We start from the raw sequence: 26,966 nt of genomic DNA on the forward strand, positions 1-26,966 counted from the left end.
ACTCCAGGAGCACGTGGAGGACGGTAAGCCTCTCACCGCATCTACCACAGATTGGAGGTTCACTTCCAGTAAGCAGATAATTATAGGTGCCAAATGTGTGTCCTATTCTGAAGCGACGGAATAGGGCATCTGTTTACCGAGATTTTGTTGGGGAGGGCCAAAAACCTAACTGTGGCTTTATAACGTGCAGTTCATTATTTATCTCTGCGTCCCACATGCGTTGCCAGTGGTTTCGCAGTTTCTTTCGTATGTAAGGTTTCAGATCTGTGAGACGCATCAAAGCAGTATTATTAACATCAAGGAGTGCAATTGACGTAGCCATCTCGTCGGCCAAAACGTTACCTTCGATTCCCCGGTGGCCGGGTACCCAGCATATGATTATTTGCTTGTTAGATAAGCTTTGCACAGGTCGGAATAGACCTCAGTAAGTATAGGATTTTTATGTTTGTAGGGTGACATTAAGGCCTTCACCACACTTAGGGAGTCCGTATATATAACGGCTTTTTGGAGTTTTGATTTCTTTATATGCTTTACAGCCGACCATATAGCGTAGGCCTCTGCCGTAAAGATACTTGTTTCTGGATGTAGTACATCGGATTCCGAAAAAGAAGGACCGACGGCTGCATAGGATACTCCGGCATGTGACTTGGAAGCGTCTGTGTAGAACTCTGTGCATGAGTGCTTGTACTGAAGTTCTAGGAAATGCATTCGAATTTCTACCTCTGGACCATGCTTTGAAACTTTTAGAAAGGATACGTCACATTCTGTGACCTGCTAGTCCCAAGGAGGTAATAGGGAGTTTTAGAATAGGGGCCCCTATAGTTTGGGGCCCCAAAGAGCTTTTAGCGTTGGGGCACGTAGGAGTGAAGAGTTTTGGAATAGGGTTTTACGTTTGCGATAGCGTCTTGCGTTGACAGCGCCACTACGGCGTCAAAGAAAAGCTATTAGAAATAATTAAATAAAATATACCATTTTATGATAGGAATAATAATTTTGACTTGCGTTTATTCGCATTTAATTACAATTTAGAGGCTATTCTGTAAGTAACAAACAATTAGTTGCGTTTAGTTTTGAGCAAACCAACTTTACTAGCCTTCACCAGCCAAGCTTAGCCGTGTTAGGCCTACGAGCCATAAAATCCACAATCGAATTCAAAATCAGCGGCGTCTAATGAGTCAATCTTCATAACACACGCTAGTTGAGAGAAAGCGATAACCGCAGTCACTTCTCCTAGCTTGCGAACTTCACGCGTTACCGCGAATCGAACGCAGTTTGGTGCTAGGTTAGAGCCGTCGCTTCGATGGGTGCCGCCATGTTTGCCGACGCAAAACTTTTGGGGCCGCTATTTGGGCTCCCGCTAAATCGGTGAAACAGCGTTCCCAACGCAAAACCCAAAGGCAGTTTGCGTCTAGCGCATGCGCAGTGGATTCGACGCTATTTCTTTGGGGCCCCAAAACGTTTGGGGCCCCTATTCTAAAACTCTCTATTAGCTTGGTTGGACGCATTAAGCGGTGCTCCAGGAGTGGGACATGCATTTCATCACTAAGCTCCTTCATACGCAGCGAGAAAGGCTGTCTTATAGACGGACGGTTGCGGAAAAGTAGCATACGTCATATCGGTAATGGTATTAAAACATGGGTGTTCAGGAATGGAATGCACTTTAAGGAACTAAGTAAAGCTGACGTATGATCTCTAAGTGTAGCGGCCACTCAATCGATTCGGCATATAGGCTTTCGATCGGGCTTGTTCTGAAAGCACCAGTGGCTAGGCGGATACCTAGATGATGGACAGGATCCAGCATCCTTAGCGCGCTCGGGGCGGCAGAGTTATACACTACGGCCCCATAATCCAATCGTGACCGTATCAGGCTCTTGTAGAGATTCATTAGACACTTTCTGTCACTACCCCACATAGTTTTAGATGGAAGTTTCATTAAGTTCATTGTTTTTAGACATTTTTCTTTCAGATATTTGATGTGTGGAATGAAAGTTAGTCTATCGTCAAGTATAATACCTATGAATTTGTGTTCTTTGTTGATAGGAATTTGTTGCCCACACAGTTCTAAGCAAGGATCCGGGACCAGGCCTCTCTTTCATTCGAAAAGTACACAAGAACTTTTGTGAGGATTGATTTTAAATCCGTTTTTCTCTGCCCATTTTGATACTTTGTTCAAACCATGCTGTACCTGTCTCTCGCACACTGCGAGGTTACAGGATTTAAAAGCTATTTGAATGTAGTCCACATATATAGAGTAAAAAATGGCCGGTGGTAATGAAGCACGAAGCGTGTTCATCTTCACTATAAAGAGCGTGCAGCTAAGCACGCCTCCCTGGGGTACACCAGTTTCTTGTGTAAAAGGACGTGACAGTACATGGCCGACTTTTACACGGAATGTGCGATTGGACAAATAGCTTTCTATGAGGTTTAGCATATTACCATGAATGCCCATTTCTGCCAAGTCTCTTAAGGTTCCGTAGCGCCACGTTGTGTCGTATGCTTTCTCCATATCGAGGAATATGGATAGGAAAAACTGTGTGCACAAATGCGTCACGGATGTTTCCTTCGATGCGCACAAGATGGTCAATTGTGGAGCGCCCTTCTCTGAAGCCACACTGATAGGGATCAAGTATGTTGTTCAGTTCAAGGTAATGTATGAGTCTGCGATTTTTTCAAATACCTTACAAAGGCAACTTGTGAGTGCTATCGGGCGGTAACTTGCCACTGAGGAAGGGTCTTTGCCTTGTTTTAAAACAGGGACCACAATGGCTTGTTTCCATGCGGTTGGAAGGTATCCCACAGCCCAAATAGTGTTAAAAAGTGCTATTAGTGTAACTTTCATGTCATAGTGTAGGTTTTTGATCATTTCATACATTATTCTGTCAGATCCAGGTGCAGAGCTATTGCATACGTTCAAGGCAGCTCTAAACTCCGCAATACTAAAAGGACGGTTGTATGGTTTATTCTGACGACATTTTCTGATGAAAGGCTTACATTCTTCTATTTGTTTGTATTTGAGAAAGGATTGTGAATAATTTGTTGAACTTGACACGCTCTCAAAATACTCCCCAAGTGAGTCTGTCTGGTCTTGCAGTGTATCACCCTGTGTGTTTACCAGAGGGAGTGAATATGTTTGCCGCCCTCTAATCCTATTAACCCTGTTCCAGGCTTTAATTGGCCTCACCTCTGAACGAGTTGATACAAGATAAAAACTTGTGCAAACTTTCTCTTTTGGCCTGTCGGCGAATTCGCCTGCCTTGGGACTTTTTAAAGTTCATAAGATTCTCTGCAGTAGGAGAAGCGCGTAGCAACCCCCACGCCTTGTTCTGATTCTTACGGGCGTTCCTACATTCGCTGTTCCACCACGGTACACGTCGTTTGCATGCCAGACCACTCACTTCGGATATGCATTTTGATGCGGCATCTATTATGAATGATGTAAGATACTCCACAGCAGCATCAATTTCTAAAGATGGCATGTCGGCCCATGAGATGTTAGTGAGAGTTCGAAATTTCTCTCAGTCGGCTGTGTCTATCTTCCACCTAGGAGCTTGTGGAGGATATTCGTTTTCTTTAGATGTTCTTATTATAGGAAAATGGTCGCTCCCGTAAGGATTGCTCGTAACTTCCCATTCGAGTTCGGGCAGTATGGACGGGGAAACTATGCTAATATCTATTGAAGAAAAGGTTCTGTTTGCTAGGGAGTAATACGTGGGTTCCTTCTTGTTCAGGAAGCACGCACCTGAAGAAAAAAGGAACTGTTCAACAAGACGACCTCGCGCGTCTGTACGAGTGTCGCCCCACAGGGAGCTGTGCGCATTGAAATCGCCAAGAACAACATAAGGTTAAGGCAATTCGTATATAAATGACTGAAATTCATGTTTGTTTAATTTGTATTGTGGAGGTACGTAAAGCGAGCAAATGGTGACGAGTTTATTTAGAACAGCTCGAACCGCCACTGCTTCAAGGGGCGTTTGTAGCTGTAAACACTGACAGGAAATACTTTTATGAATCAAAATGGCAACACCGCCTGATGATACGACAGCATCATCGCGATCTTTGCGAAACTTGACATACGGTCGGAGAAAGTTTGTATGTTGTGGTTTTGGGTATGTTTCCTGTAGACACAGCACTGTTGGATTGTGTTTTTGGATAAGCTCTTGCACATCATCAAGGTTCCTAAGAAGACCTCTGATGTTCCATTGAATTATTTGTGTATCCTTATTGGAGGTCAATAGGTGCTGTGTTGACATAAAAATTGTAACAGCGCAAACACATGCAACCACAAAGTACGAAGGACGAGACACAAGCGCTTGTGTCTCGTCCTTCGTACTTTGTGGTTGCATGTGTTTGCGCTGTAACAACTGTTATGTCAAGTATGCACCAACTCGCCCAGAAAGAAGTTTTAATGAGGCGCCGTGTGTACAGAAACAGAAGAAGTGATCATGAAAATTACAGAGATTAAATTACAGAGCCCTCCCGAGGCCCTGTAACGGGAGTTTTGCCCTTTCTGGAGCGTTCGAGGGAGCATGGCCGCTCCTTAGGCGCTTGGTGCGCCTTGAGGATAGGTGTTGTGTCCATTGCCTCTAGTGAGGCTCCGGACACGTGCTCTTGCGAGCTAAAAGTTTTCAGAGGGAGTCCCGCCTTGGAGGGCAAGACCCCTGCGCCCACCAGCCCGGAGGTCGGTGGGGCTCCCTAAGGGATTTGGCTGCGCCGGCTGTTGCCAGCGCTGGAAGGGGCCGGGGTGGTTGGAGCAGCCTCGGCTGCGCCCACCTTCGGGGTCGATGGTCCCTTCTGCTCGGTTGGCGGAGCAGCGCTAGCTGCAACCACCATGGCGGCAGATGGCGTAACTGCCGACTCACTGCTTGTGGGTCGGACAGCCGCCGCAGGCCGTTGTGACGCTGCTCCCTGACGCGCCACTTCGGCAAAGCTTTTCTTTGGCAGGTATGCTACCCGCCTGCGCGCCTCTTTGAACGATATATTTTCCTGAACTTTGATTGTGACTATTTCTTTTTGTTCTTTCCATGATGGACAGGACCGCGAGTACGCGGCGTGTTCCCCATCACAGTTCAAGCAGTATGGAACATTCTCGCAATTGTCAGATGGGTGTTCTTGGGCACTACATTTTGCGCAAGTCTGGCGGCCTCGGCAGTTCTGTGAACTGTGGCCAAATCTTTGACACTTAAAGCATCGGAGAGGATTGGGGATGTACGGTGTGACTCGGATCTTTATGTAGCCAGCCTCAATGGTCTCAGGTAGCATACTTGATGCAAAAGTAGGAAATTAAGTGCTTTGTCTCAATCTCCTTGCCATCGCCCCTGATCTTTATTCTCTTGACATTGGTCACAGTTTGATCGCTCCAGCCCTCCAGTAGTTCGGCTTCAGTCAGTTCCATGAGATCGGCATCGGAAACGACTCCGCGGGTGGTGTTCACTGTGCGGTGTGGTGTGACCGTCACTGGAAGATTCCCAAAGGATACTAGATTAGAGAGTTTCTCGTACTGTGTCTTATCACGCAGTTCTAAGAGGAGGTCGCCACTTGCCAACTTAGAGACTTTATAACCTGGGCCAAAAGCTTCACTAAGTGTCTTCGCAACAAGAAAAGGTGAGATCATGCTCGCTGCCTTTTCTTTTTTCTTTGAATGTACATGAAATCTTGGAAAATTGTCATTATTTCGGCCAAAAAATTTGAAAACTTCTTCGGTGCGCCCTCGTTTATGAGGGCGATGAGGAAGTGTTGGAAAAGAACTTGCCATAGGTATGTGTGAAAATTCGGCAGCGCCGCCAGCCACCCACCATGGAGCCCAACAAGGGGACGCTGCAGGACCGTGAAAAGACGGCCTGCATGCGCCAGCTGTACGACACTACTATAACCAAATCTGTTATAACCAAGGTTGGCTATCCCACGCAAGGTTAACCCGTGCCGCCGAGGAGAATGAAGTAAATGGAAGAGAGGAGACGACAGGAAAGGTCAAAAAGTAAGAGATAAAGACGAAGATTCGAGAGGAAGAGACAGGAAGAGGCAACTGCCGATTTCCCCCGGGTGGGTCAGTCCGGGGGTGCCGTCCACGTGAAGCCGAGGCCAAAGGGGTATGTTGCCGCCGCCGAGGGGCCGTAAAGGTCCAAACACCCGGCATTGGCTCAACCCCCAGGATCCCCTTTTCCCCGGACAAGGCTAAGTCGCGCACGGCTACACGCGGGAGGGTCCAACCCTCGTGTGCTCGGGTACGTGGTGTCGCAACACACCAAACGCCTGCTGACGCAGACGCCCCTGCGGGGAGTTTACACAAACACACTTCATGAAGTTACGACACGGTATGTCGTGACGCTAGAGAACAAATTTACACATGCAATGGATGCTATTGCACACCTTCATGGTGTTACAAGTGAATTGTTCTCCACTGTGGCCGAGGAGACTGGCGATGCCCCATTTTGCAGTTCAGACTGCAAGCGGCAATTTCTGCAGCTCTATGTCCGCCTCCGGCTTCATTGGAATTTGCGGTTTAAAAACCGCAAATTAAGATTGCCAATAGCACTTGAATGATCTGCCAAAAGAAAACTGAAGAAGCGGCAGTAGGTAGTTGTCAGGGCTCCTTGCAAAACTAAGCTTAATACTTCCTTTCTTTTTTGCTTCAATGACTATTGGTTTTCGGTTTCCTTTTTTTAATCAGCTTCTTGGCCTTGTCAAATTATTCCATTTGTACCAAGTATATTTCTTTTTCTATTAGATGCAAGCTTTTTTCATTCCCTATTCTCATTCGAAATCATCCTCCTTCCTCATCCAAACATAAAGGTCAACCAATTATTTGCTCATCCTTAATACCACTGAATGTCTAGTAGCATGGTAACATATCTGCAGTAGTATGTTCTAGTGTACATTGCCATGTGCAATTTCGCTCCCAAAATACCTGATGCGGTATCAGCATGTGTCTTGCATCAACCTTTGCACCGTGTGCTATATGGCATTTGATTTTCTTGTTTTTTTTTCTTCAGTGCTTGCAGAGCCGAGTGGTTTCTTTGTTGAACGTAAGCTTTCTTATTCCCAAATTTCATACCTAGTCTCATTCCTCTCCTTGCTCGATAGCCTGGGTTTGTGCCAGGTACATTTAGGCGATTTGATTGCAGTGTCTCGTTTCAACGCTATCCCACTTGGTCACGGTTGCCGTGTTACACTTCCTGCATGTGGCAGCCCGGTCGGTTAAATTGGTCAGTGGCTCGAAGCTTCGCGCGTGCTGTCTGTTCTCGGCGCCGAGTGCGTTCAAGCGCCGGCGGAGGTCACTGCGCTCGCTGCTGCTGCTGCCGCGCGTGCTCGCACCAGAGTTCCGACAGCGCGCGGTCATCGAGTATGATGTGTTCGTGTTTGCTGTGCGCGCTGAAACCTTGCTTGTTAATTTAGTTAGAAAGCCAATATTTACCACTTGATACGGCCGACATAAGTGCTGTTCTTACTTGATATGGCTGTCTGCTAATTTGTTATCGCAACAGATGCTTCGCCTATCGGGCGAAATTGAGATCGCGATCAAAAATAAGGTTCTCGCTAGCAAGCACCCTATCGGTTTCCACGAAACACCTCAATCAGACGATACAAAAGAGAAACGTGACCACAGCATCAAGCCAGAGAGCCGCCGTGAACCTGGATGCCGTCATTATTTGGACAGTGCAACCACCACAAGTAACGATTTCTGGAGTTCTCAATACAGTAAAGCAATCCGCCTTTTACAGCGAAGCTGTTTACCTGACGGACCTGTATGAATGAGCCGCATACGTGGTCTCGTAAGGGGGCTATCTGGGTTGGCTAACGTCCGTAAAGTGAACGAAATATGGCGGCGCGAGCGCCGAATAGGGTAGAATGAACGGTAGTATGGCGTAGAATAAACAGAAGGGCACGTGGCTTCACCGCGCGCCAGACCTGCGGAGTGGGGGAGTGCGCCCGCGCTGCCGCCGTTGTTGCCAGCTGCGGTCGTCTGCCCTCAATGCAAGTGCGCGGCAGCTGTGGCGAGAAAACGCGGGAAGTGCGCCGCAGTAGCCGCCGCGCGGTATGTGCAAGAACAGGATTGTGCTATTGCAGGACTTGCAACTCCAACAAGAATGGGAAGACCACGCATTGTGCGCACGGCCGAAGAACAAGTCGAGTACGAGGAGAGGCGTCGACAACAGAGACAACGTGTCCGTGCGGAAGCAGAGAATGTGCCGTCGAAGAATGTCAGCGAGAGCTGATGCGAGAGCAATCGTCCGCGTCGAGCGCAAGCTGCCGTACTGGGTGGAGGCCGCGAACGACGACCGTTTCTTTCAGATGGTGATGTGCAAAAGCTACGAAATACGTAAACGTGTTCCACGTCTTCAAGGAAGCATTAAAGTTGTTTCATCGCTAAACAAAAGCAGCAAGTGTTCCAATAAATGTCAAGTTTCTACACCAAGCTGCTCCGGCTGCATAAAGTTCACTAAACCCGCTCGTCCTTTGCGACATGCGATGGCAACCATAAAGAAGCATACAAGCTATGGCCAGCTTGAATCCCATTTGTACGTAAACGTTTACTTGCGGTTCCTTCTGGCCATGGCTCACTATCCCTACTGCACAATCGATACCAGTTGCAATAGGAACAACTGAAACCTGTTCCGGTGGGGACTAAGTCGGACCAGTTGCAAAGGGGCCAACTGAGACCAGTTGCAACGGGGATCAGCTGGGAATTGTTCCATGAACCAGTTGCATTCCCAGCTGCAAATTTTCACCTGCCCACACGACGGCTTTGCCGCGGACGAAACCTACGGAGCAACCCGTGTGAGCGCATACAGCCATAGCAAAGCCGCTATTGTGGCCCGAGAACATGGCCGATACAGCAAAATAAAGAAAAAAGAAGTCACAAAGAAGCAACTACACGTCACTTACTCCACACTTTTCTACTAGCGCGTGGAGGGTGTAGGGCCTCTCAGTTTTTTCCTTCCTCCACGGCTCCTTACAAGCCTCTTGGCCTTTGTCACTTTACACCTAGCCTAATCAGCATGCCTACGCATTTCTTTGACACAGTCATTGTGTTGCACACATCCCATACAATATTGCCAATAGCAGGCGGCTGCTACAAATGTCGTAGAAGGGTTTCGGGCAAGACGTATACGCTAATAACTTGGTCATTCAGCTGCGTTTTAATTTCCAGCCATTTTTGATCAGTTGCGAGAGCCGCGGTGCGGAGCGAATGGCCGGAGCAAAACCTGTCGGGGCGCGCAAATCTCGGAGGCCATGCCCACGCAGTTTACTCCACTGGGGAATGCAAACTTGGCGTCACTGTGCAGCTGCAGAAAAACGCCATCGAGAACACCTGTCTTTCAAAGAAACAGGCGCACAATGAAATGAGGAAATTTCGCCGGCCTTCACGCCGCACCGCGAGACCGTGGGGCAGCTGCTGCGGTGCACACGGCCGCCAGCGTCTCCTCCCCGCGACACGCAGCAACACGTGCGCGCCAACGTCTTCAGGGCGGCCACGTGACGACTAGCGATGCCCCCGGCACATATCATGGGCGCATTAATTCTGCCATTATAGTTCCCAGCGATTTCTGTCTCTCATATGACGGACATAAGCGAGGCATGTATGTGCCGTTCCATACGCCGAAACACCATTGGGAAGACATGAATCGAACGCCACCCGGACCGCAGTGAAGCAGTGTAGGGTGCGCCACAGAGCACCTTAGGCTAGGGTGCCTCGATGTCGCCTTTGGCGGACGCGTTGCCGGCGCTCGTGTGTATCGGCCATTCGCGTGCCCAACGCCGTAGCAGACGCCGCGGTTGTCTGCACTACGGGCGAGGAGGACTTCCAGGCACTCTCCTGCATAAGGATGTCCGGGAAAAAGAAGCTGTCGTCCTTTTTTTAAAGGATTTTTTTTAATTTACAGAAAAATTTTAACTTGAGTAAAATAGCTTACATTTATTATTCATGCAACGCATTCTTAAATACGTGCGACAATTACGCAGAGGATGCGAAAACAATGGAATGAACACCTCGTTGACTTCAACGAAAGAGCGTTAATCTGAGGACCGAGAAAAAGGCTCCGAGGGACGCCCGCTGGACATATTCGCATTGTGATCGATCGCAGCTGCTTCCACATTTTATCACAGGGAGACGCTTTTTCGAACACGTTTACCAGTGAGCTTCTTGCAAAAGCTTAATGGTTACAAACGTTTTCAGAACAAAAGGCAACTGCGTTCACAAGTGGCAGATGTTCGAATGTTGTGTCTGCGTAGCAGGCTAGAGGCGTTGGCTGCTGGTCAGCGAAAAGGACTTGGTTCCACCACCACCCGCGTCCTTAACGGCGGATTACCACACGCCAGTCCTGGACAACAGCACCGTGAGGCGTATGAAATCCCTCCTTCCTAGCAGCAGCGCTTCTGTGGTGTCCACAAAGACGCGAGAGTCACGCCAGACTTGGGCTTCTAAAAACTGGTTCTCCCGTAATTACGAGAGTAGAAGTAAGCATGAAATGGCAACCGGCGAAGCAGACTGGCTGGAGATGATACTACAGCCACAATCTTAAGATGGGCGCCGTGCAGGTTCGTAACCCGTCGCGCCACGATGCACAGGTCCATACGGACACTGCCTAGCTAGAAGAGGACCGGCTGAAGGCGGCAAGACCGGCAGCGAAAAACGCCAGGGACGCGCACTGGCCAGCTAGAAGCGTCTGAAGGAGGCGCAGCCAAACGTCTCGATTGGCGATGTTTGCCGCAAGCAAAACACGAAGGAAGGGACAACACGCAGCGCTACCGACAACGGGTCGATTCGCCGAGCTTTCATAGATCGGGCACACGTGTGCACCCGGAAAGCAACGTAAAAGAACACAGATGTACCTTAAACAGGGGCGCCATACATATGCTAAGAAAACGCTGACAGACTACTGACGCACCGAACACGTGTGTGTCACGTGGAAAGGAACAAAAGTAATTTCTGAGAAACCGCCACTGACGGCGAGCAAATGCAATCACCATCGCTAAAGCGCCGCATGGCCTCTGCCATCTCTTTCCAGATGGGAAGAAGAAGACGCACAGCGCGGATGTGTCGCGTCGGCTCCGCAGATTTTGAATGATTCTCGGCATACATACGAAGAATTCACCGACGCCTTATTATCGAGAAGGAAGTGCAAGTTCCACGGACCACCCTGATATCATTTTCAAGTAGGTGGACCGTTTATTTTCGGCACATCGACCACTTTATATAGCGCCACTCCGACACGGCCGCTAAGCCTGACCCAACAAATCTGGTGGCTGGAGCGCCGCCTCTTTTCGGGTTAGAGCTGCAAGATGGCAGCGGTGAGCGTCGAAGGGGATGATATAACGAGCGAAGAGTGAGGACGAAGCAGGTTGGCGTGTTGTGAAAAGAGGAGGATGTGCCAATGAGCGGACAAAATCTCACGGAACCAAGGATCAGGCAGCGCGCTTCTCCAGCGAGAACGCATTCAATAATAGGTGGAGCAAGGGACAAAAAGCAAGACAAATCATGGCGGCAAGCAGGATGCCCAGTTTGCCGAAGGCAGAGTACAAGATAATAGTGCGCCCACGTGACAGCTTCAAGGTCACCGACTATGGGATCAATCGCCTAGAATGCTGCATCGCCAACGCCGCGGGAATCCCCAGGAAGGAATCGGAAGATGACACGGTGTGTGCCAACTACAAACAGAACATTCTAGTGATCAGCACGCCATCGGAGGAGCACGCCGAAAAATACAGGACTATCACTCGACTGAGAATGGGAGACAAGGAGTTCAAAGCCAACGCGTACGAGTCGGCTCCGGATGATACATCTATGGGAATGATGAGCGGATTAACGCACGAGGTGTCTCCTAGAGAAATAGTGGAGATGCTTGTAACACTAAGGAATCGGACGGTCCTCATGGCCAAAAAGATGGGAAACACCACGAACGTCATCATCCTTTTCGACGGGCATCACGTCCCAAACTACGTGAGATGCGGAAGGGCACTTGTCAAGTGCTCACTATACCGGAAGCAAATAGACATATGCTACCAGTGCGGGCGCCTCGGACACGGAGCCGATGTCTGCCCGAACCCGAACAGCAGGATATGCAGAGGCTGCGGGATGGAGAACCCGCCACAGGACCACGAGTGCGAAGCAAAATGCCAGTTCTGCGGCAAAGACCACCCTACGGCGGATCGCCGATGTAATGCCAGATACAAGTTACCGTACTTGGTAAAGAGGCGCCGCTGGGAGCGAGTCAGACGAGAGGAAGAAGAAGCGATGTACCACGAAAGGGAAGCCGAAAGACTGTACAGGCCAGGACGGGAGGACTGGAGACAGCGGTCGGAACATCGGACAAGGGACGGATCTGGACTAGAAGATTTCCCCAAGCTCCAGGCAAGGGAAAGGGGCCGCTCGACGTCCAACAGAACCAGATCGAGATCGCGGTCCAGAGCGAAATCCAGACCCAAGACCAGCAATACCGAATCTCCCAGAGCACAGGGGGGAGGAAGATCCCAGAGCCCAAAAGGAAAGAGCAACGTCAACGGCGCCGCGGGAGCTGGGCGGACGCGGCTTCCGGGGCACGTGCGGAGGCAGAGGCTGCTTTTCAAAATAGAGTTAAGACGCTAGAGAAAGAATTGGCGCAGAGCAGGCAGAGTAATGTTGCGTTTATGGATGAAATTTTAAAAAAAAACGGGGAAGAAAACGACCGTTTGAGGAGCGGGAAAGTGCCACGCAACGAGGAAACCTCGCGAGTTATAAGGGAGCAAAAAGACACAGCAATGGAAGACGTAGCCCTCACCGCCATTAAACGTAAAACCGAGGACGCTTCGATTGAAACCAGATTAAAGAAAGCCAAGCCAGCCACGACGCTCCAAGGAAGACAGGAGGAATTTGAACAAAAAATCGAAACCAGCATCAAACAGAACGAAACGAAATTTGAAGCTAAACTAGAACAACCTGGAAGTGAGGCTTGAGGCAAAGATAGAGGCGCTGGGAAAGGCGATACTACAGCAAGTGCAACAAATGATGGCTGACTTCGAAGTGAAACTAGCAATATGGGGACCGCAAACAAGTAGGGGAGGGGGGGGGGGGGGGACCGGTTAAGACGGCCATCAAGCCGTACACGAGGCCCCCGGTACCCGCCGAGGGAATGGAGAACCTGTAACGCCGCCATGGACAGACGAATTAGATACACGATTTGGCAATGGAATTGTAGAGGATACGATCGAAAACGATACATTTTGCAACACCTTAAAGACAAAGAAAACCCGGATATTATGATGATGCAGGAAACAAATGGACTGGCAAAATTGTCGGGTTACAAGTCCTTTGGTACTGCCGAAGGGGAGACGAAGGCGCTAACGACGTTGGTAAAGCGAAATCACTCGGTCGTTCAACATGACACGGAAGTCAATCGATCACATTCTTTTATAACTCATACCTATGCGGAAAACGAAGGACAGCCTCTTTGTATTAAATATTTATAGCAGTCCAAAGTGCAGACACCATAAATTTCGATCGCTCTTTAAAAAAACGCTAGCCATAACGGACAACCAAGCGGTAGTAATCGGAGGCGATTTTAACGCCCAACACGCGGCATAGGGTTACAAAATCGAAACTCAAAAAGGCAGGAACCTATGGCTAGAGGCGCAACAGGAAGGCCCGACCCTCATGACCGACCCATCGGTTCCCACGAGAATAGGTACCAGCGTTTGCGCGGATACTACGCCAGATTTAACATTCACCAAGAACATACGGGACACGCAGTGGACAAATACGCAACACGACTTTGGGAGCGATCAGAATATACTAGAAATAACGGTAAGGGCAGGACCGCGCAAGACAAAGGGTAGACCACTTAAGATTGTCGACTGGGACAAATTCAGGAAAATAAGGGAGGAGGCCGACGACACGACACAACGTATTGAGGAATGGACCGAAAAACTAAAGGGAGATGTGGGGGCAGCTACGAAAACGGTCCCGCCGGAGGCGCATTTAGAGAACGTAGACAGTAAGCTTCTACACATGTGGGAAGCTAAGGCAGGGTTGAAATGGAGATGGAAAAAACAAAAACACAACCGGACGCTTCGTAGAAAGATAGTCAAATTGAACAGGGACACAGAACAGTACACCCAGCAGCTATGCAAACAACAGTGGGAGGAGAAATGCAACATGGACCGTCAGATAAGAATGGCAAAAACGTGGAACATCCTTCGATATTTGTTAGACCCGGACGGGACAAAGTCGGCACATAGGCAAAATATAGATCGGCTAATACAAACGTACCGAGGGACAGAGCAGGACTTCCTCAAGGAAATCGAGAAAAGATACATCTCGCAAGCGCTGCCCGTCATACACCATGACTAGACAGGGCAGGTAAATGACGAATTAGACAGCAAAATCGGCGAGTCAGAGGTCAGGGCAGCCCTACAGAAACTCAATACCAAGTCGGCACCCGGACTAGGCGGTGTAACGAATAAAACGTTAAGGAACTTGGACGATGAGTCTATAGCTAAGTTAACCGAATACATTAACGAATGCTGGGAGGCAGGGCAGATTCCGCTGCAATGGAAGACTGCACAAATCGTGTTAATACCTAAACCGGCCAGCGACTGCAAATTGAGAACTTGAGACCCATATCTCTCACTTCTTGCGTGGCGAAACTCATGGAGCACGTGGTCCTAGCGAAGATAACTACCTACCTCGAAGACTGCGACGCGCTCCCGCCCACGATGATAGAATTCAGGAGAAACCTCTCAGCGCAGGACGTTTTGCTGCAACTAAAACATCAGATCATAGTCGATTCGGGCAGATCGACAAAGGCAATTCTCGAGTTGTACCTAAAGAAGGCCTTCGATAACGTAACACATGCAACGATACTAGATAGGCGAACTAGGACTGGGAAAACGCACGTACGATTATGTACGCAATTTTCTAACAGGCAGAAACGCAAAGATCACGATAGCGGACCTAGTTACGGAGGAGATCGAGATAGGCAGCGCAGGTACGCCACAGGGCTCGGTCTTATCACCGATGCTATTCAATCTGGCGCTAACCGGGCTGCCAGCCAAGCTACAAGAAATCGAGGGTCTAAATCATACCTTATACGCTGAGGATATCACCCTATGGGTGAGAAACGGAAGTGCCGGGCAGATGGAAAAAAACGCTTCAAACAGCGGTCGAAACAATCGAAAAATATCTAGAGGGGACAGGGTTAACATGCTCGGCAGAGAAATCGGAGCTGTTGCTGTACAGACCGACTCGCAGAGGTCGCAAACCAGGCAACTACAGGGAAGATCTCACCGATAGAGAGAAGATTCAGTTAAAGACGGCCGATGGGAAACCCATACCCAAGGTCGATAGAATCAGGATATTGGGGCTCCTCATTGAAGCCAAGGGCAACAACGGAGCAACCCTCAGAAGACTGGAGGGAACTGTAGCGCAAATCATGAGGCTAATCAGAAGGATAACAAATAAACATAGGGGGATTGAAAGAGGAAAATACGATCAGGTTAACACACGCCTTCGTAATAAGTAGAATAGTATACGTAGCGCCGTACTTAAAATGGCAGGTCGCGGAAAAGATCAAACTAGAATGCCTCATTCGGAAAATATACAAACTAGCCATAGGACTACCGATCAGCACCAGCACGGACAAGTTGCTGCAATTAGGCCTACATAACACGATAGGCGAGCTCATTGAAGCGCAATGTACGGCACAATATGAACGCCTCTCTAAGGCTAGAACAGGCAGACACATCCTAGAGAGATTACACATAGGTTACCACACACAGCACGGTGTCAAGGTGGACATCCCGAGACGAAGGAAAGATTGGTAATACCTCCTATACCAAAGAACATGCACCCAGAACACAATAAGGACAGAAGAGAGAACAGAGCGAAGCAAATGCAGAAGAAATTCGGCAGCGACAAGGACGCAGTGTTCGTGGACGCGGTTCGATACAGTCGCAGGCGGGGGTTTATGGGAGCCGTAATCGATAGGGAAAAACGGTGCAAGACGTGCGCGACGATACGCACAAGTAACGAGATAGCGGAAGAAGTAGCCATAGCGCTCGCAGAAGCTCAGACTAACGCAACCGTGATAGTCAGCGACTCTCAGACGGCAATAAGAAACTTTGCCAACGGCCGAATCTCCCCGGAGGCACTACGCATTCTTCTTGCAGGAGGCCAAAATTACAAAAGAAAGATATACATCACCTGGACACACGCTTACACCCTCGCGGAGGACGGCAACAACGAGGCGGCACACGACGCGGCTTACGGACCGAGCCGCAGTCGCAAGTGACGCCCTGACACCCTCCGGACTTGACGGTGCGGTAAATGAGTGGGAGGACAGAATGACAACATATAACGACATTCCGAAACATTATAGGTTACAGAGGCGCATATTCCCGCGACCTCACGCAAAATTGACAAAAAAGCAGTCTGTCGCATGGCGGCAGTTACAAACTAGGACGTATCCGAATCCTGCGCTCTCGCACATCATATATCCGGATGTTTATCCTACGGACAAATGCAAAACATGCGATTCCAGAGCCACTCTGGAGCATATATTATGGGAATGCCGAGGGATAAATAACAAGGAAAAATTGGAGGACACTTTAGCTTCGCCTTCAAGAGTGGAACGCGACAGCGTTCCCGTCAACCCGCCAAGGGGTGTAAAACAATGGGCCACGGCGCAGCGATCACTTACGAGGCACCGCGCATCGGACGCGGTGAGCGTCGAGCAACGCAGCGTTCCGCGCGGCAACGATACGTGCGCCTGAGCAGGCGGTACGAACCAGAGAACTCGGTGTCTCGGAGGGGGAAACGATGCGCGCCAGCCGAACGTCGTGATCGGCACGGGCAGTGAGATAGAGGAGCAAGGCGAAGCGTCATCAGGGGAGAGGGAGTCCGGGCCGCGACGCGCCTCGCACCGGTACCCGCTAGTGTTCCTGTATATGCTCCCGCAGGGAGCATATACAGGAACACTAGTCCCCGCACAACCCCAATGCCACCTGTCGGGGCAGCGCCGTACATTGAGAGGAGAGGGTCTTCTGTGTTTGCCGCAAGATGGCTCTGCGTGTGCGGAAAGCGCAGAAGAAATGTAGCGGAAACGCACTTCGCTACTCGTGTAACTGCGACTTCTGTAAGTTACATGTTCAGAATTACCGATATACACCGCAGTATAACTTTCTACGGCTCGTTTTTAAGGCAACACCGCATTCACTAGAGGTGCTTTTGTACCGCTCTGAAGCATCGAACTCGTGGCTGAGTGGTTGCGTCTCCGTCTCACACTCCGGAGACCCTGGTTCGATTCCCACCCAGCCCATCTTGCAAGTTTTTTTTATTCATGAAGTGCCTGCCGGGATTTATTGCTCACGGCCAACGCCGCCGACGCCGACGACACCGGCTTTTCTGCGACACGAGCTCCTTAACGCTGTCGCGTTAAAACGCGGCCTCTAGCAGCAGCCTTCGCACGCGCTGGGAAGCCGCGCTGCTCAGCCCCGCGCTCGAGGATCAACTATGGGCCGTCCAGCGGCCCGAGGACGCCGCCAGGACCCACGAACTCTTGGCCGTAATCTAGGCGGGGCCTTTGACCCTCCCCACCAACTCGCAGGGCACACAATAAAGTTCTTTCATCCTCCTCCTCCTGCGCATATTCTCAGTCTAGGAAAATAGAGGAGAGCAGCCCAAGCAACTAGGGCAATGAATATGCAAGTTCGACCCTCCAGCAGCAGCCCCCAGAGAACGTTCGTGCTCACGCAGGCGAATGCACCTTTGTCCAATATGCCGCACTTTAGTGGATGCTCAAATTATACGACACGTGTCCTGCCAGGCACGTGCGAATTTGTATGCTTCGTTTCACGGGAGGCCGAGCCCGCGGTTCCCTTTTCCGCCGTGCTGCACAACTTCGAAAGTTTACAAGGTGCTGAAAGGACAACCCATCCAGAAATATTCTTAAGATTATGAGAGACCTTATATGAGTGGGGAAGTACTACACAATTTTTCTCACTAGCCTACTCATTAGAAAGTGATGGTCCTTTGTCCCTTTTCCGAAACTTGACAAGCAATGATTCGGCAACTGAAGGTAAGAAAGCTCGGAAAGCCCGCCTTTTCCAGACGTCCCACTTCAAGTTGAAAACTAGAAAGCTGTTTGTGGTGACATGATTTTAAAAGCGCTGATCTCAAACATGATGAGGCTATACCCCGCTTTATAAGCTTTAAGAATGAGATTAATCGAAAGGCAGCAGATTTTTTTTTTTGGGGGGGGGGGGGAGGGGCCTGCGCTCGAAGGCGCAGCAAGCATGGTCAGCGGACGAAAAATCTAACTTTAAATCTAAAAATTGTATTTATCTATTACGCAGAAGCTCGTGAGTAAGTTCAACTAGCTTGAGCAACTGGAAAAGAGTGACAAAATTTCGAGAGCCACTTCTGCAAGGTTGTCTAGTGAAAGTTTTAGTATGATTAGAAAATCGTCTGATTAAAAAATCGACGAAAGAACGGTAAACATAATAGCATAATAACATTATAAACGTATTTGCATGCGAACAGTAATAAGTATAGTAAAAGATCCCTAAAATTATTTTAACTTGCAGAAAGATGCAGAAAAGAAATTACTGGACGCGTAAACAGCATGTTGATCGATTAGAAGATTGCGAAATGCACTGTGTTTCGCTTGGTATCGGGTAGAGCGTTCCATAAACGGACCGCACGGGGCAAAGCGAACCCATAGCGAACCCATTCGAAGCGAACCCATAGTCGACTAAGAGCGGAACCAGCGAACAGGTAGTTCACTTTAGGTTCGATTGCAGTGGTTTGGCTGTTGGCCTGCGATCCCGGAGACACGCGGGCGTCACGCGTTGGTTGCTTCGGTGGCTCGGCAGTTTCGGTGTCGGCTGAAGTGCGGCAGGCGCATTCGATGACGGGAAATTACTTGCGCCGGTCGGCTTTTTAAGCAGACCTTTTGCAGGTCATACACGCCACGAACTGGATGAGACCGGCGGCCGTTTTACGGAGAGGAAGGAATAGCGCGCTACGGTTCATCGCCACCGGCCTGTCAGAAGCACTCGTCGTCCACGACGTTGCTCCTGCAATTACTGTGTCGGCCAGTAGAAGGGTCAGCTTTCCTGTGACCCCGGCGTCGAAACCCAGAAGATATCTGCACGGCGAAATCGAATCGCCCGTGCTATCGCCAGCGTCAACCCAGGCAGCTCCAGCGTTTCATTTGTTCGGCTGATAAAAGTGCAGAGTCAGGACAGGAACATTGTGGACATCTCTTATTTGGCTGCCCTCTACAGTTCGGCAATGCGCGACTTTCGCCGTCAGTTAGCGCGCGCCGTCAGCACCACGCTCTTCAATTTGACTTGGCGCAGGCAGCGTACATGGTTCGATCTCATGTTCTTTTACCACGCGCCGTGGGGCAGATCGCAGCAGCGGCGAGCAAGTCCTGTCCGAGCCGACGTGCGAACAACGAAGTGACATGGGCCGCTCGTAAAGGCGGCTCATGTCAGTTCACGGTTCTGTGGCGCTCGCTACTCAGGAAGCGCTGGCAGTGCATCGTGCAAGCTCATGGTAGCAGACGGCGCTGCGCTCTATCAACTCATTTACGCTTGCGATACCGTATGTGAAGGAAAAAGAATGACATTAATAAATTACTGCAAGCATTGCGTAAACGCCTGCACCACACGTTTACACCTTAAAACTTTCCAGATAACATTTATGTTTCATATTTAGTGAGCAAGCAGAAACGACTAGCTGGCGATATGACGACGCGCAGTTGAAAGGTCTCTCGTCTCCTGGCCGCGTCCTACGGCGTCCTTCCGCCTTGGGAGCGGCCCACTTGGTAAGCGGCGAGCCATTCGCTTTACGAATCGCCACGATTCCGCCCAAGAATGGCCTCGAGGACGCCGCCATATTGGCGCAGGCAGTGGCGCCATTTGTGGGCAGTCCGCGCATGCTGGCTTAATTGATGCATGTGCTCGGCGGCGGAGTCGTTTTCGCGATCGTGCAACGTCTCGGAAACGCTTCTGCGAAACGCACCGAGGCGCCCGATTCAAGTCGGCAGTTTCTGCTGGGTGTGCGCGCGTCAGCTTCGGAGATCACTCGTGCATTTCGGAAAATTCGCTGCACGAATGCGACCTATGCTGTGGTTTAGCAGAAATGGGCAGTTGCAAAACGGATGACATGTGAGTACCGTTCTGATGCGGGATAAGTTGTGCTGTTTTACTGCTGACAATTTATGCTGACAAGCGTTCAAATTGTGGTCTTGTGTTGCACTGCGCGGTTACCTCGTTTTCGGACAATGTTTCAACCCACAAATAAAATAGCTATTCCGTATGCAGTGTGAAATGGCGAGTGTTCGGGTTATAGGTGTGCTTCTATATAGTCCAAGCACGCATCATGCGAGGTCTTGTTGCGGCGTGTTCTCTCTTTTTTTCCTGAATGGAGAGGTGTCTGTTACTCCCGTCCTTATGGCGCGCACTCAACCGTTTTGCAGAAAGTACGTCCTTAAAAAATAACCGTCGGATTCATTTTACACGATCCCCTTAGGATATCTTACAGGGGAAAAAAGGCAACGTCGAAGCACAAAGCTTGTGATAGCTGAAAGAGCGTTGCCACACCTTAGCGATCATAACCTCATCCATATCTGCATGACAATACCGCTTAACAAAAAGTCACCCACGACAAAAATAATCAAAGATTACAAAAGTGCAGACTTTGACGCCATAAATAACGAACTGAAACTTTTTAAAATCATTTTCGGCAGTCTTACTTGGACTCAGTGGACGTGCCCCTAGCGAGTCCACTAACCCGTCGCCATGCAGGTGTTCACCGAGGCCATCATCCAGACGCCCGTCACCTTCGTGCACGCCAGTTGTGTGCGCAGCATGGCCCCACGCTGATGATGACCGTGTGGCGATTACGACGCATCTTCTCGCAACTAATATCAGCACCACAACCAAGCACCCTCGCTGTTCCTGGTCAGGCCAGTCAAGCACCATCGTCCCGGCAGTTGTGAATCCACCGCACCTGTGCGACTCGTTCCGTGGGCTCAGCGGCTGTGCCTCTAGCGTGTCCACAGGGTTCGTACACAATATTTGACTGAAAATTCAAGGACATTTCAAGGATTTCAAGGATGCAAAAAGGCAGAATTCAAGGAGTGTTAGCATTTTATTTCCTCACATGACTTAGGAAAGGAGCCCTATTTTCGCATTAATTTCTCTTTCAAGAGCTGTTATCTCCGCTTCTTTTGTTTTGGCTGTTCGACGGAAACTGTTGGCCTTGACAAGACAAGTCAGGTCATTTTTTGCTTCGGCGTCTTCTGAAAAGCGATCCGCTGACTCCTGCAAGCACTTAAGAGTTTTTTGGAGCTTTGTCTTCTTCTCTTGCATGCTCTGTAGCTCTAGCTCGAGTTCTTTTCTCTTCAAGGTTACCTGCTGTGCTACAGCTTGCTTCTTCTGTTCGTCCATGTATAACACATACCTATGCCTGGCTTGGCGCACTGATGACTTCAGTTCTTTCGACAGCGGAACGTTAAGCAGCCCACCGTGGGTTTTCACGGCCTCGCAGATGACTCGTTGTGAGATATACGAGAGCTCTGCCATATTTTCGACCGCGATCTGCTTGTTTACACTGAAACCTCTTTCTACTGACACCTGCCCATGGCTAAGCAAGAGAAGGACCTTCAGTACTTCCCACAACATCGAGAACGCCGGGTAATGCTTCAAAAGGCGCACGAAGAGAACGTCAAGGCGTTCCTGGTCTCTTTCATAGTTTTGCAGTTCATGCCGTTTTTCTTGGCAGAACTGAATGTACTGTGCACACACAATATCGCTCTTGTGCTCAGAAAGAAGCTTGCAGTCAATTAAACAGTTAAGAACAACTTTCAGCTTCCCAAGGCACATTTCTGTCTTTGACATCTCCCTGGGGTCGAAACATGACAACCCTCGAACCAGAGGGTACCTAATAGGACTTCTCTCCATGATTTTCAGGATCATGTTCACAATGAACTTCCGACACTCACCCCTAAATTCAAAAACACACTTGGTACTCGCTTTTCCGCTCTTTAAGATCTTCTCAGCCACTCGTCCAACGTCCACCTTCTCAAGTGACGTGTAATTGGCAGTGTCATGAACATCAATTCGCAGCAGTTTCGTGATGCTCGTGGCTTCTGTCAACACCGAGCGCTTCATGAACTTTGCAAGGAGGCTCCTCAAGACAGTTTCGAGCTCTTTCGCTAAAAAAAAAATGTATTTGGAGAATCACTCTGAAAAACAGTCAAGAAAGGCTGTACAACCATTGCAATGTTTAGGGAAAAGTTCAGTTTCGCAAGTGCAAGCTGGTCCTTTAGGAAATCACTGACATTCTCATACGCTCTACATTTCGGCAAGGGTAGCCTATGCTCGCTCACTGCTTCGGTGTAGTGCCTCAAATGCTCCCACATACCCAGGGCTCTCTCCAGTACTGGCACGTTCTCGACCCAACGGTGGGGTACGAAAGGAAGTGGAAACAGCTTGCTTCTTGTTTCTTCAACAAAATCTTCACGGCGGGCCGGTGCATCATGGAAGAGTGAGAATAAGCTCGAAAGAAAGGTGTCAACTGGCCAGCTCGTCGCATGCATTCCTTCTTTGTAAGCATTATGCACTGTGTGCAAGCCACATGAACCAATATCCAAGCACTGAACTTGAAAGTCATTCTTCATGTGCTGCTGCAACTTGTTGAAAAGACTCCAGTTGACATTCGGGCCGTCCATCGAGAGCTGCACAATCTTGCTCAGGGGAAAAGACGCGAGTGTTTCCGTCAACTTCTGCGTAAGGTCGTCCGCTGTGCTGTGACCCATGAATGTCGAAGTCAGGTATCTGGTTGCCACCTCACAGTTGTTCCACAATCTGACGTGAACATCAAGTTGTTTTCTTTGCAGGTATTCATTCAAGGTTTCGTCAAAAAGCACAACAAAATTGTCAGACTTCTCCATCATTTGTTGTACCTGCGAAGTGAAAAATGGGCGCGAAGTGAAAAATGGGCGTAGACCGTGGCACGCTACATACGCGCATTTTTTCTCAGAGCAAGTGAAGCTTCTCGCGACCTCGCTATCCGGAAACATCTTTTGGAATAGCTGGGAAATGGATCCACTGGAGCTGTAGGAGTAGTGTGACAACACAACTTTCATCGTCCACAAAATCTCGGCTTCGATCACGGAATCGTGCTTTTTGCAGTCTTCGTCAAGTGTCGCAGCCCGAGAGGAAGTTGCCGTGGTTTCACGCTTACAAGGAGCCGCGGACGTCAGATTTCCCGCTTGCACCAGACTTGCGACGGCGGATGAGCAGCCCTCACCTGCTGCAGTTTTGGATCGGTGCTTCGCGCCTTTCTGGTGGCTCTTCAAGGCAGATTCCCCCATCGTTGCAATGTCGAGCGTCTTCTGACATATCGCGCACTTTGCTCGATAAGGATCGCTTGGTTCCGGTCTCACCCAGTGACGATATTCCGTATGTTGCAGCCAGGCAGACTGAAACTTGCACTTCCCGCCCGGCATCTTGTCAAAGCAAACACACAACGCAAACGCGAACTTTGCTGAAATGGCGCGCACGAGGCCGACAGACGGTCCAACTATAGTGCCTAAAAGAGCACTCACTAGTGCGCCGAGCGCGGGTGTCGCGGTAGCACCGAGAGTGACGCCTGCCGCCGCCGGCCGCTTGGTGCGCTGTACTACGAGTGTGCCGGACCATGCTGAGGCATGGGCAGGTTGCAAGTGCTAGGCGGCGCCCCGTCTTTCCGACCCCTAGCGCCATCTGACGAATAGTTGCGCGAATGTGGTAGGATTACTCACGGCGTCAGCAGCCCGCACTGCGTGTTTGGCGTCCTGTCAAACGATAGCGATGGCGCGAAACAGCGTGCCGATATTAATTTTTACCGGGTTTCTGGGAATACAAGATCTTCATAGCTTTTTTCGTGAAAAGAATCTAGGGAAAGGAAGTCGTCTATTTGAAGTGGGGCACGTCTACGACGTGAGGGAAGTGTTGAACTCGCACTGATCGGAAGTGACTGCTAGGTTTATTCCGCAAACGAAAAATAATGCACCAGCGAGATGCGTGAAGCTCAGCGTAATTTACTTCGTTATCTACGGTGTGGACGCATGAAATTGTAGGCGAAATTGATTCTTGAAGATCGGCGACAGCAGACAAATCCTAGCGGGGAGCTGCGATTGCCGTGCTGGCATCGCAGGGAAGTGCAAGGACGCCGCGGTAGTTTCCCTGTACATACATGACGGCAAATACGAATCCAAAACATCTCATCCAAGAACGTGGGGCGTATGAACGACTCGTAAGACGTACCAGAGGTATTCGAACGTTGCTCTCCCCAAACACAAAAAAAGGGGGATGAACTTACCAGCTGTGTTAGACTACGCTGAGAAAATATTTTCACCCAAGTTACTGGAAGTGCGATACTTTTATGTTGCGATTTTTCAGTGCGTGCAAAGGAGGTTCCAATAAACCACGTTGTCAAAAATTTTGGTGATCTCATCTGCACCTTCGTTGATATGCTGCCATGGGCGCAGAAGAGTGTATGCCAGCTCAGCCGGCTGCAACCCCTCCTCAAATCTCTCAGCAAGCCCTAGCGCTGTTGTTCGAATGGGAGAGGATTGGGAAAGAGTTCCACGGCTTTACTGCGGTACAGTGTAGGAACAATATCCTGGTACGCACTGCAGGCAGTGGCGTAGCAGGGGGGGCGGGGGGGGGGGCGTGTGCTCCGGGTGCAAGGGGCCAGTGGGGGGGGGGGGTCATATACGTCTGGAGACACACAGAAATTGTTGATATCCTCGCCTTCCTCCAATAAACCCGGGGTATGGGGGGGGGGGGGGGGGGGCACAGAAGACCTAAGGGCCCCGGGTGCCAGACGACCTAGCTACGCCACTGACTGTAGGTGTCCCGTTGCTGCCATCATTGCTGTAAAAGCAAAGAATTCAGCGTTATAACGCACTTGGCATAACGCCGGAACATAAAACAGCTTATGCCGTCGGACGAGCGCTATCCAGTGTTGACGCCGTTCTGCTTCATACGGTCGGCTTGGAAACCTGTAAAACTTTGTTCCTAGTGAGTTGGTGTACGTGCTGTTGCAGCCCACTACTCAACAGCTCGGGTTTCACTTCGGCATTGCTCAGAAAAGGCAACAGCTACGCGCGAAACAGTGCGCATACAGGCTTTCCGAACGCAAGCGGGCCGGTCGTATCCTGCCGGTTCTGCGCTCGCCGCCGCGAGGGGCGCCCTAGTAGGCGCGGGAACTACGTTCGCAACCTGCCTATGGGCGGACATCAGCGAGACACGACGCGAGCCTCCCCATTTGCCCGGCGATCTGCCTCTGTTATGTTCTTGTCTCAATCCGCGATACATTCGGGGTCTGCGGACGCACTGGGTAATGAGAGGAGCCGTTTCTTTCCACGGCTGTCTGGGAAATCGCAGTTTCGCGACCTGTTTAAAGTTTCTTTTGACAGACGAGCGCACACATAGACGCAAAACACCCACTCACAACAAGAAAAGACTGCAACGAAAGCGGCAGCAAGGCGCGAACTGAACTACGCATTGCAATCAACGCATCGCAAACGAACGCCATTCGAACTCCCCACGGTTTAGTATGGTGCCGACAGGCATCGCTGCCCGTGCCAACGTCGCGCGTTGCAGACGCTCGGTGGACGGTGCACTAGAGTATATTTTAGGCACTGTAACCGACCGAGCGATATGCCTCGCATTGGATTGGATTCAATTTCCGATGCATATTAGTTGCTAGACGATGTAGGGGCTGCGGGATTTAAAACCGAAACTTCTTGATGTTGACCTTTAGTCAACACAGCTTGTTTTCATGGGCATTCGTAAGCGAAAGGGCCTTTTAATTCAGCGTGACTTGCAGAGGTACGTCGTTAATTTTCTCTATCGGAACAAATCCCTCGGGATTTTCAAGGATTACAAGGAGCTCACGGGTATTCAAGTAGTTTCAAGGGCCCTTGAACTTATAGTGTCAATATCAAGGATATTCAAGGGTTTCAAGGGGCTGTGCGAACCCTGTGTCCACTAACCCGCTGCTCTTCGCCATGCAGGTTGGTCCGCCACGCAGTTTATATGCTAAAAGAACGAGCAATTACCTCTTGGTACAGCTGCCGAGCCACCAGTGTGTTTTCTATGGCGTGTGAGTGCTTTGCTGTTGCGCATTTCCTGGTGCTGCAATCAGGCGATATTGAGCTGAGTCCTGGACTCGATACAGCGGCAGTCTTAGAGGAGCTAGAGAAATTATCTTCTGGGCAGTCCAAACGTCTCTCGGAAGTCCAGGATCTTACACATCAGCTGCTCGCAACTAATAACGCCCTGATCGAGCTCAGTAAACGTCTAACAAGCGTTGAAACAAACTGCCAGCAAATTGAGCCCTTTTGGCAGCAGCTCGGAACCGTGCAAACCAACACCGCTGAGACGGCCCATCGAGTTTGCAACCCTGAAACTCGCCTTGATGCCGATAACCGCTGTCGGCGCAATAACTTGATCTTTTATGGCATTACGGATGCTAACATATCTGAAGCATTTGCTCAGCCAGAATAACCGGTCATTCGGCTGTGTTCTGACCAGTTAAATGTTTCCCTAGAGCCAAGAGAAATCGAGCGAGCGCGACGCCTTGGTCGATACATCCCTGGTCGTAACCGGCCCATCGTTGTCAAACTTTCCTTCTTTCAAACAAAAGAAGCCATCTTGCCGAATGGCCGCAAGCTTAAACACACTTCCTACAGCACGGGTTTTTCTAAGCCGGTACAGAACGCGCGAAAACATCTAGTCGCTTTTGCACGAAGCCAATCAGTTCCTTTTTCTCTTCGCTTTAAAACATTATTCATAGGTTCAAAACGCTACATTTTTGATGGAGCATCCCGATGCGTAAAAGAACTATAGCTACCGCGTTGTCATTCGTCTCGACATGCTCTGCCTGCACCCCCCCCCCCCCCCGAATCTTCTTCAATCTGTTGTTTTTACTA

The 26,966-nt window shown here is 49.8% G+C and overlaps 1 protein-coding gene and 1 pseudogene across 1 annotated transcript in view; both read right to left on the bottom strand.

The window, feature by feature from the left end:
* SamDC (S-adenosylmethionine decarboxylase) overlaps nt 1–26,966 on the bottom strand; it is a 186,151-nt gene that overhangs the window by 141,755 nt on the left and 17,430 nt on the right. The window lies entirely within an intron of this gene.
* Nucleotides 21,077–23,685, bottom strand: LOC139059970 (uncharacterized; annotated as a pseudogene).

This window comes from Dermacentor albipictus, chromosome 5 (genome assembly GCF_038994185.2).
Source record: "Dermacentor albipictus isolate Rhodes 1998 colony chromosome 5, USDA_Dalb.pri_finalv2, whole genome shotgun sequence".
Taxonomy (NCBI): Eukaryota; Metazoa; Arthropoda; class Arachnida; order Ixodida; family Ixodidae; genus Dermacentor; species Dermacentor albipictus.